Source organism: Cupressus sempervirens, chromosome 2 (assembly GCF_028749045.1).
Source record: "Cupressus sempervirens isolate cs-2001-9-10 chromosome 2, ASM2874904v1, whole genome shotgun sequence".
Taxonomy (NCBI): Eukaryota; Viridiplantae; Streptophyta; class Pinopsida; order Cupressales; family Cupressaceae; genus Cupressus; species Cupressus sempervirens.
Window position 1 is genome coordinate 663,838,388 of NC_143119.1, and position 11,454 is coordinate 663,849,841.

At 33.0% G+C, this 11,454-nt stretch overlaps 1 pseudogene; it reads right to left on the reverse strand.

The window, feature by feature from the left end:
• Positions 1-669: 669 nt before the first annotated feature.
• The window catches only part of LOC149575109 (truncated transcription factor CAULIFLOWER A-like), a 50,236-nt pseudogene continuing 39,451 nt past the window's right edge, over positions 670-11,454 (reverse strand).

Sequence of the window (11,454 nt, forward strand, 5' to 3'; positions counted from 1 at the left end):
TTCAAGACTTTTATTGATTTTAGATTTTGATGAAGTTGGGTAGTTGAGGATCCTATATGGTCCATTCAAATACAGTTGTATACTCTAGTATATCATGAAGTTATCTTCTTATTTATCATCCTTTAAAACACAATAAGATCTTAAAAATCTTCTTTTATTAATGACTTAAAAATATGTTAAAAAAAATGTATTAAACATTTTAGTTCCAATAATAGAACATGCATTAAGAGTTCTCATAGACCCATGAAATCATCTAGAATTTAAATAACACATGTATCCTTGCCCATTTGATGCCACCATTATAACATCAACCAGCTTAAACTACTACAATTTGGCATAAAATAATTACAAAATATATAGAGGGTTGTTTGCTTAACAATTGTTACCTATATAATAAGGGGGTGTTATAGTATAGAAATACATTGATCATAGTCAACCTTGCATTAGGGAGTAATGATGCTACTGCTGAGGTAGATGACCCAATGAATTGATTCTAAAAATAATTCATACAATACACCCATGAGTCTCATTATAAATCAACCCAAATGTGCATTTCAAAGATAAAATACCAAAAGGGTTCATACTAAACAACCAAAGTATACGTTCATTAAGCTCCTACTAATGCATGGATAGAAAATAGTTAGCATCCAATTTATGGAAGAGTAGAATCTAGCCCTGACACCATTGCAATATGTTTTGTTGCCAAGGGATGCTAGTTATTTTAGTTGATGAAACCCCAACATTATCATTCATAATTCTCTCCACACATCTCGTCCCTTTAGAGTACTACATCTAGAAAATAGAGATAATTACATTATATAGAAAGATAATCTACAATAGATAATTGCATTCTATGGAGTGATAGTCTTGTATAGTAGATAACATAGAATTATGTAATGTACCATCTTACATAGTATCTCATTATTTCTTTGTAGTTCATCATTTTGAGTCATTCCAACAATATATGAGTTCAGAGTCTGATTATATATAAAAATATCATTGCTCAAAGGAATTCATAAAGAAAAACCTAGATCACAATGTGTATTCAATAATTATACATGAAACCTCTAATTAAATATTGATCATACCCTCCTTTGAAGCTCCTCCACAAGTTGGTTCTGCCATAGTATATAACAACAATTAAATAAATTGCAAAACAAAATTCTAAATGCCCAAATTGACACGGGTTATCATATTGTAAGAGCATTTATTTTTTAATGTTTCCTTAATTCTTATTTTTACCACCAAATTCAAATCCTTCCTACATTAATATACCCCTAAAGCTGCCAAGACCATGGTAGCCACTTGAAAATTGCAAAAATCTTTTTGTTTCAAACAGACTCAAAATGGAACTACTTTAAAATTAATTTTTTTTTCACCTTTCTCGCTCTTATTCTATTCATTCCTAATTGAACCTGGTGCTCCAATTTCTCCAAGTCCGTGAAAGACAAAGATGACAGATCCTGCCCCATTAAAGTCCTAAAAGTAAAACTAGAATGAAATTATTTGTCTTTAGATAGTTAAATCAACTAAGATATAAAGAAGCTAAGTATAATTACAAAGCACATAACCAATGTAAATTTACCTAACCATTTTATCCTTGGACTGTATCATTTGCTTCAATCCTTCGACCTCTTCTGATTTGGATGGTGACTGCATAATGGTAACAAAATTAAGCGTGATCCCCCATCTAATTATAATATAAACTGGCTAAGATTTGTTTCCCATGGTTTAGTAGAGAGACAGAAAATTATTTCTCAGACCAATTATATAAGAGACATAAAATTATTTGTTGAACCAATTCGCAATCAATTTTATAAAATGTGTATTACAAAAACTACTATAATTATGAGCCTGGTTTAGAGGCCATAGGCGAAAGGGAAAATAGTTACACATTACAACACTCTCCAAAATATCAACATACGAAAATGTTTAACTTGGTGTTAAGCCAGGTCAAGTAAAAATTGATGAAGATATTTAATTGGCGATTCTTCTAAAAACAATACTAGAATGATTTCTTTTCCTGTTGATTAATAAAATCAACCATAAAACAATTCTTCCAATTGAAGGTCACTCAAATTACTGACATATAGAATTAAGCAAAAGTAGTTCCTTTAATAATAAATTATATAATAATAAAAATTCTCTAATACCAATCTCACAATATCATCTAAAATTCCAAATGTTTTTCACTATTGTGCTGGGTCTTATCGTGATGTAGAGGGGAAATATAACACAAATCTGTATTGCAAGTTCCTATGCAAAGAAAAAAAAAAACTTGGTATTTAGGTTTGGTGTATAAGATATTAGCAAAAGAAATTATGTAATTTAAATTTATGTGGAAAAGAAATAGTTTTGGAGGTTTGAGGTATGGGGTGCAAAGAACTCATTGTTTTTGTTATTTTGAGGGATCTCATATCATTTCGAATTCAAATGTTGTTGGACTAATTGTCAATGTCTTTTTTTGGGATTCGTAACATAGTTTAACTATAATCTCTTATATTTTCAATAAGTCTAGTGGTTATATCAGGGATTAACAAATTGATCTTTTGGTGCAACAACAACCACCACTCAAACAAATGCCAGTATCTATTTGAGCTCGTACTCATTGGATCTATTACCTTTCCCATGACATTTAACAAAAATTCAAATTTTAGTATTTGTATGAGCTCCTATTCATTAGAACTATTAATCAAGTTGAAAATATTTTTTAAAGAGTCTTCCAAGGTAGCTTCTTTTATGATTGTTTTTCCTAGGATTTCCTTTTATGATTAAGAATTATATTCGGTTCCTTGCATAAACACTTAATGATTTTTATTGTATTGCATTGTTAACATAAAAGTGTCAAACTCCTCCCCCAAATGAAACCCCATGTTCAACCCTTGGCCCCTTTCACACTCTCGTGCACCCCCTTATTTAGTGTCCCCTCTCACCTCCAATTTGGAAAAATCTTCTTTCAAACAGGTTGAAGTTGAATTGAAGAGTTTGTGGATTGAGCTGGAAAAATAAAAGAACTTATTGGTTGATTTGAAGAAAAGGTTCACCACTCTAGTGGATTTTATTTTAAGGTTATGCATTCTGTAGTAGCCACTCTCCAGTTTCTTCACCAGGAGAAGATGGGAGGTAAGGCGAACGAAGATGATGAGAGTTCCAAGAGACTCTATATGTTCCTATTAGACAACTAGTTAAATGTATTGTTGGGAAAGCTACCACTCTGAGGAGAAGAATGAATGATGGCTAGGAGCATTCTGTGTTAATTTTTAAATTATTTTTATGATGATTTTTATGAATTTTAAAATCTGGTCATGTGTGGCCAATAAGAGAACTTTTTATATATGGACTTTAATACTACTAGCTTAATTAGTTTTCTTGCTAGTAGCTAGTATGATACTATCGACTATAATGGTTTTGATAATAGTTAGGCTAACTCTCCTAGGTACCTTTTTTTTAATGTTAATTGGTGGCTAATGTCCTATTTATGATCCTAGTTAGTGAGTTGTCACTTAGTTGATAGTTTTATTTTCACTATGGTTGTCTCTACTAGGCCTATCACCCATTTTTTATAGCTATTAATATCAAAACATAGAAGTGTCAATCTCCTAGCAAGACTGTTTTAAAATAATTTGATTTTTTTAAGAAAGAAACTTTTAGGATGTGCATTTTCTTTTAATTATCTTATTAGTGACAATGATTTCCTTTTAGTTTTATGCAATTTTTGAGGTCTACTATGCCTATCAAATAAGTAAACCACTCATGTAAACACACTTACATTGTTTGATTAGATAATTAGATGGGAAGGGCTTGAACCCATAATGAATCATGCATTATGGTAAATGGGACAAATCTTATGAGATGTCAAATTTTAAAAGAAAAGTAAGGAAAAAGTTATAAAAAAAAAGATTTTTTTTATAGTTTCTTTTATCAAAGCAAAAAAACTAGGAGGAAGCAAGGGTCCAAACCCTAATTCATAGGCTATTATTTCATAACATATGAAAGAGAAAGATGGGAAGAGGAATCATTCTTCCATCCAAGCAATAAAATATTCTAGGAGCCCACTACCATATGAAACCATTAGTAATTCCTCTATTGGGTAATCAACAAAAACTATACAAGAGACAAGGAGAGAGCTAATTGGGAGAAAAATATCAACCACAAGAGAAGTCAAGGCCAAGGAAGAGACATTTGAACAAAAAATCCAAGAGTGTAGCAAGATCTAAACATTTAGTTGGGGTATCTAAAGTTGGGGCAATCAAACATGAAGCAAGAGGAACCCCAGTAAGAACAACATGCCACACCAAGGTCACATAAGGTTTAAGGTGCACATCAATTCAAGAACTTGTCCTCTCAAAAGGAAATAAAATCAATAGTCAAATCACCTTCATAGGTATTCTTCCAACAAGTGGGAGAATATTTATTACATAAAGGAGATAAATTCAAAGTTGTGTAACTAGTAGAGAAGCACCAATGATATCTAAAGGATATGTCCTCATAATCTAGTGATTACATCTTGAAGGCCTGCCCCTAACCATCAAAACCACATCTTTATGAAGGGGTTTGGAGATGTTGATATAAACCAAAATATGAGAAAGAGTGGATTACCCTATGTGCAAAGTAGAATTTACAATCTTTAGAAGTAATTAATTGAGTAGATTATGGCCTCAAAGAAAGTATCCTCTAAAAAATGGAGGAGAAGATTTGGGAGTTTGATCCAAATTGGGTGCACATAATGTAGTTAGGAGAGGGGGTAAAGACTAAGGGTTAATAGATAGAAAATATTTTCTCCAAGAAAAATCTTAACCAAAGAACAAAAATATTATCCTTTGGTGAAGAGAAAGATGAAACTAAAAAGTATTTAGCGCATGAGAAGAGCTTGAACATACTAGCCACAATGGGCTTCCAAGTAGCCCAAACCCAATAATGTAGGTCTAGAAGAGAATACCAAAGAATTGAAAAATGACACACTAGAGCTATTAACTATTATAAATACTCATTTTCAAAAACCTCCTCACTACAAATAATTGTGGGAGCTAGTTTAGCATGTTGGAGAAATCAAAGCATTCACTTGTAGGTAATAGGAGGAAACATAGTCTTCACCATTCAATATGAGATAAAACTAGCTAAAAATTAGTAAACTACCAAATCAAACAAAAATATTATGTATACAATGAAATGATGTTGAAATAATTTATTCAAATTAAGAAAAAAACTAGTTGCAAACTAGTAAATTGAACTATAACTAGATAGACTATGCCATAACCATCGGATTCAACTTTGGGGGAACTAAAAAGGGACTAAGAATAGTAATTTAGAATATTTCAACTAAGAATATGAATATGTGATCAAGATCATGACATGAATGAGCAAATATTAAAGGTCATTGATCATGCAATCAACCATTATGGGCATGAGGCCCACCTAAGTTTTAACTCCACAAAAATGGTAGTAGGAAGAAATTTGGTGAATATGCCAACACCATTCTCAAACATAACACAAAATTTTAATTCCACTTTCCCTGCTTGAGCCAAATCATGATTGAAATGATGCTAGGTCTCAATATACTAGTAACTGACAAGAAATTGTAAATTTTGGTCATTGCAATTGTGTTGTTATCACAAAAAATAGTGATGTAGCACAACATATGTATTGAATGTAATTCATCTATTATTGAAGCTGAACCATGAGATGATAATAAAAATTTGAAACTCCAATTATTTTTAATTCACCAAAATCCTCCTACAATGTTCAAAAAATACTTAAATAACAAAAGAACTCTCAAAACACAAAAAAGGGAAAATTGCTCTTTTTGGTAGATTTTCACAACTCTCAAATTTTATCTTTTTTTATTACTTTTGAAATAATTCCTATAAAGATTAATTTTTAACTAAATTTACCTTAGATTATGACAAAATAAAATGCCAACTAATCTTTGAAACTAGAAGCATAATCAAAGTTATTTTAAGAAAGAAAACTCTAAAAAAAAGTGGGAAAAACACTAACACATAAATTCAAAGTTCTAAATGGACTTTTTGGATCCTAAAAATATGTTAGCGTGGACACCAATATAGAAGAGTTAAGTTAGTAATTATTGAGTTGTTATTTTGCACGATGCTTAATGGCAGCAATCCTTTCAAACTCCTCTCTTGAAAAGCTAATTTGGGATCAACTCCAAGGTTCTAGGCGATCTTGTGACCTATTGGAATCTGCTTAGTTGAAGATAAATGTATTTGTTCATAGAGAGGCCTTTGCTAGTTCTAACTGATTTTGGATAAGATATTGAATCTGCTTGCTATCTGAAAGGAATAACCACACAATAGAAAATATATTTTGTATTTTATGTTTTTTAATGAATGCAATCTTACAATCCAACTATATGAATTCCTTAATTAACCAAGTGTTTATAAAAGAAAATAACAAAGACAGGGTAACAAGAAGTTTAAGAAAATGACTTGAAAAAGAAATCCCTAGTGGACATAAGCCACAGAAACAACACATCTGTGTGTTAAGCCTTTGAAAAGATCAATAATTAACAAATGAAAATAGGAGCAGTACTTCCTTAATTGCACTGATGCAATCATTTTTTGTAATTCAATAATGATAAGATGTTTCACTTTTCATCACATCGCAAGCCCACAAAAATTGTGCTCATTCGAGACCAAAAAGCTGTGTAGGAACAATATGGTGATCTCTTCTCCAACTAAGTACATCAACAAAATTTGTAAATCCATAGCAAACACCAGAACTAAAAGATCACTCAATCAAAATAATACAATAAAACTATTGGCTCGATTACACTCTATGAACATACATTCACAAAATATAACACACTCAGGCAAGAATAACTACACTCTGAATGAGAGCACCAAAAGCATATATTATTGCATCAAAATAATGGCCTGGAATATATATTACATTCCTGAATTTATAAGAAATCTTTTGCTCAATTTCAGATGAGAGTGAGAGATCTTTTTATGCAAACATATTTTTTTGAACTAATAAAAAAAATCTATTTATGTACAAACTAACTCTCTAAGTGGTGCTAAGTAGGACTCCATACTTATTTATATTATTAAATGGATGCATGAGCCTTTACATGTCTTAAAATAAAGAAAGCATGAGAAAATAAGAAGAAGAAAGTCATTAGATGATGTGGGAGTCTTTGGAGGTGCCAAAAATAGAGGCTCAATCTTCACTGGATGTTTGTAAGAGTTAAACTATTGTCGGAATGCATTTTCGATGCATGGAAAGCTCTAAATTTGGAACTTATAATTAATTGTTGGTGCACCTCTAACTTGATAAAAAACTTTTGGTGCACCTTGGAAGAAGCACACCTCGAAAGAAGTGCACCTTGCGCACTTGGAACACCTGGGAAGCTTGGAAGCTTGTGCACCTTGGAAGTTAGTCCAAAAAAAGCAAAATTTTACCAAGTGTCAAAACTGAAATTCTAGCTTTTGGGTTTTGTTCCCCTTCATACCAAAGCTATGTCTAGGTATTTTCCCTTTAACTTCTCTATAATATCAGTGACTTGGCCTATATCCAAAAAATCTAAAGCTTCATACTTTTCCTTCACTTTTTTCTTATAATTGCTTACCTACCCACCTTGATGTGAGTCTCTACAAAATCTCCCAATTTCACATCCAAATCTATTAATGCCTCTTCAGTCTTAAATGCCTATATGATATCTTCATTAGTGGAAGCATCTTCAAAATCCTTCTAAAAATATTCAACAACTACTTCTATAGTCATCATTTTATCCCTTGAATCACCTTCAAAAATGTCTAAGCAAGCATCACTATAGCATTTCTTTGCCTCCAAAATTTGCTCTTGGGTTTGATCCTTGAGCTTATGAATATCGGCATGTAATATTTCCATCACTTTATTTCCATCTGCAATCTTCTCTATCTAGTCATTTATTTTATCTAACTCATCTAATGTATATGCATCCATTAACATTTGATACCTTTGACCTTTTATTAACTCTAACGCTTGCAGGTCTTTACCCTAGGTATGCACTTCATCCATTAACCCAAAATCCTGGTTCAAAATAGCAACCAACTTATCTACATTATTTTTCATATGGTGTAGAAATTTAAGATTTCCTTGTATGATTTGCACACCTTTCTCTTCAAAACTTTCTTGCCATTGCTGACAAGCCTTCAAAAATGGATCAAGTTGCACATTCTCCTCATCCCTTTTCTCAAGTGTCACATTTAGAGTCTCCTTGGGATTTTCAAGTTCTAATGGACCAACCACTTCATTCTTCTTATGAAGGGTTATCAATTCAGTCTCATCTTGCTCTGAGTTCCTAAACACTTCTTTGATTCTCATTGTCGCCATTAATTTGGTAGTGTCTACAGTGGGATTTCCAAGCATAATCTCCCTGATTTGATAATATTTTTTGGTCAAGTCCTTAATATCTACATGCAAAGGAGGGATAGTAACATGGGTGAACAATTCCTAATTATAATCACTCATTACAAATGACAATGTTTGTGCATCTCCTATTGGTGACTCAGGCTTCTTGAGAGCTTCAATTAATTCTCTCATCCCCTCTTCCTTAGTAGAATATTGTTGCCTTTTGTTTCTAACCATAATTTCTTTTCTCAACCATCTCATAATATTTAACATCAAACATTTACCTTTAGAAGAAGAATGAGTTTGTTCTGCTATGATTTTTCCCTTATCACTCCTCTCCAAAGTCTTCTCCTTTTGTGAGGGATCCACATCAAGTGTCTCTGTATCTATCGAATCCACAATCCTCACCTTTGTATCATGGGAAGTCTGTTGAGGCTCCTAACATATTTTTCCTTCCTCTGACACTTCATCGGTGGGTATTTGTTGTGGTTCTTTTTCCTATTCAAGATATACTTGTTCTTCATTACCCGAAGGGAGAGGAGTAATTGAACCTTTATCTATGCAAAATGAATCTAGATTTGGTGATGCTGGAGCCAATAAAGGTCCTCGTGACTGAGGTGGTTATTAACTCCAATCCTCTTGTGGAGGTTGATTTGTAAAAGTATCTCTTATTGTATCACCTACCAACTCAGTACTTACTGATATGAAATCAAAATCTGATATCTAAAAGACATCAGCCCCTTCATCCTCCTACTCATCAATCCATTGCTACAAATCATCCTCAGAAGTTTTAGACTAAATAGGTTATATAGCAATGGATAGTGGAGTAGTAGTGGAACTTCTTGTATGTTCTAACTCTATAGCCCTAGCAAGATGAGTCCTCTGACTCAAGGGAAGGTTATCTTCTTTGTCTTCATCATCCTCTTCTTCTTCTTCTAGAACAACTTTTGGGACTGATGGAAAAGGAACTACCTTTCTTGTTAGCTTTTATCTCCTTTTAACTAGAGTTTTGATCTTTCTTTTCTTGGGGGCTAATGGGGAGGCTTGTACCTCTTGTTCAGGTAGAAATACTTCTTGTATTTCTACTTTGGCTCCTCCTTGCCCTTGTTCTAGCGATCACACTTGAGGATTATCTTGAGTATGTGTGATTCTACATTCTCTGCTCCTTGTACATTCTCTACCCCATGATTTCTGATGCTTAAGTTGGCTCTTCTATAGGCTCGAATTGTTTGGGGGAAGTTCTTTTCCTCTTACCTTTACCCTTCTGAGCCCTAAAGTATCCAACTTCTCTATCAAGTTGGTGCATTATTTCTGGCCTCACTAGGAACTGAGCTATGAAAGTGGGCACTGTTACCTTTGCTCCTTTTCCTTTCACTGGGTAAGCTATAGCTTGGAATACTACAATTTGAGGAATTAGATCCAACTTGAAGGGTCTTTTGATCCAATCATTAGTCAATTGAATGGCATGCCTTGCACTATGATTAATATCTTAATTTTTCTCTTTATTGATCTATGTATTCATAATACATTGATTAGATATCTTATCTATGTTGTACAATGGATCTAAGACCTCCTCAATGTCTTATTGTACTATCTTTAAAGGGAACTTTATCTTCAATGCACTACCTACCAGATAAAAATTCATCGTACAATAATCTTTTATACAAATTTTGTAGTCATCCAATGGTCCTCAATGGCATCTTGATGTTGGAATTTTTTGCTTGCCAAGTACTGCACTCTTCTAATGTTATCAAAATAAGGATGAGGAGAATTATATTCATCCAAGGGATACTAATCCCACTCAGACTCAAAAGTTGGAATATCCTATTTTTGGGCCACACTAAATGGTCCTATAGTAACAAGCCATACCCAGGGTTTCTTGTGTTGCTTTCTTAATCTCTCATATGCAGACAAGAGTTGTCATGCAATTTCCAGCAATATGAGCCTGTCACTTCTTGGGATTGACAGTCGTACCTTCTACCCTTAAATAAGTGAATGTCTTATATTGGATGTAGTAGGCATCAATTTCAGTAATCTTTTTTGCTACCTCATCAGACATCCTTTTCGCATAATCCCCCTCAATGAACTGAATGATTGCCAAAATGAAGGCATCATTCACTGTTATTTATTATTTGTTGTGTTTTGAAAGCTTTTTCTTCACCAATTGGGTATATACTATATAAGGCCATGCAGTTGCAACTTGCATGCTACCCCTTTTGAACAATCCTGGATAGTCTGTTGCTCTTGTAGCTAACAAATATACTAAATAAGATGTCATATAGAAATTTTAATTTTTCTTGATTACCACCAATTGCTCATCCAAATTCTCACTAAGAATTGAAGCTCAATCAATTGGCATCTTTGTTGTTCGGATGGTCTCAATGAAGTGTACCATCCATATGTTCAAGTGTCCTAATACTAGTAACCCCATTACTCTACTCAAAAGTATTATAGAATATCTAATATCATCTTTCATATAGCCCCTTGTTAGGTTGACTTTTCTTGCTTTACATACAAGAGGAGTCTTATCAATAAGGTATGAGGATTGGATAATTTCTTAAGCTTCATCCCCATGCTCTCTATACCATATTTTTGCCTGATGATATGTCAATCTACTATATTGATATGCTCTCAGAAGATGGAATACCTTCTCTATGTTCTTAGGTCTTAGATCTAGCTTGATCACTTATACTTTTCACAACCCTTTCTTCAGAGACATAGTTCTCTGCTAATGCCATGATCAATTTCAAAGACTGTCCTAATATCATGTGAGATGATGCGTTGACTAGCTCTAATTTGATAAGATTAGATATCATTGGAGACCTCTTGATAGGTTTTTTACATAGAACTAGTAAGGCATTCCAATCGATATGGCCAAGTTTAGTGTCCCGAATCTTCAAATATTCATCCTAGAAGTGTGATTTTGTAGGACCACCTTGAAAATTGAAAACTATTGATTTTGAGGATTTTGAGGCCATCTTTGTAGTGAGGGAGGATGAAGAAGATGCCATTAAATTTTCACAAAATCAACATCTATTATTCTAGAGGCAGAAAAACTAATATAAACCCTAATGACAACAAAAAAAATTTAAAAACCCTAAT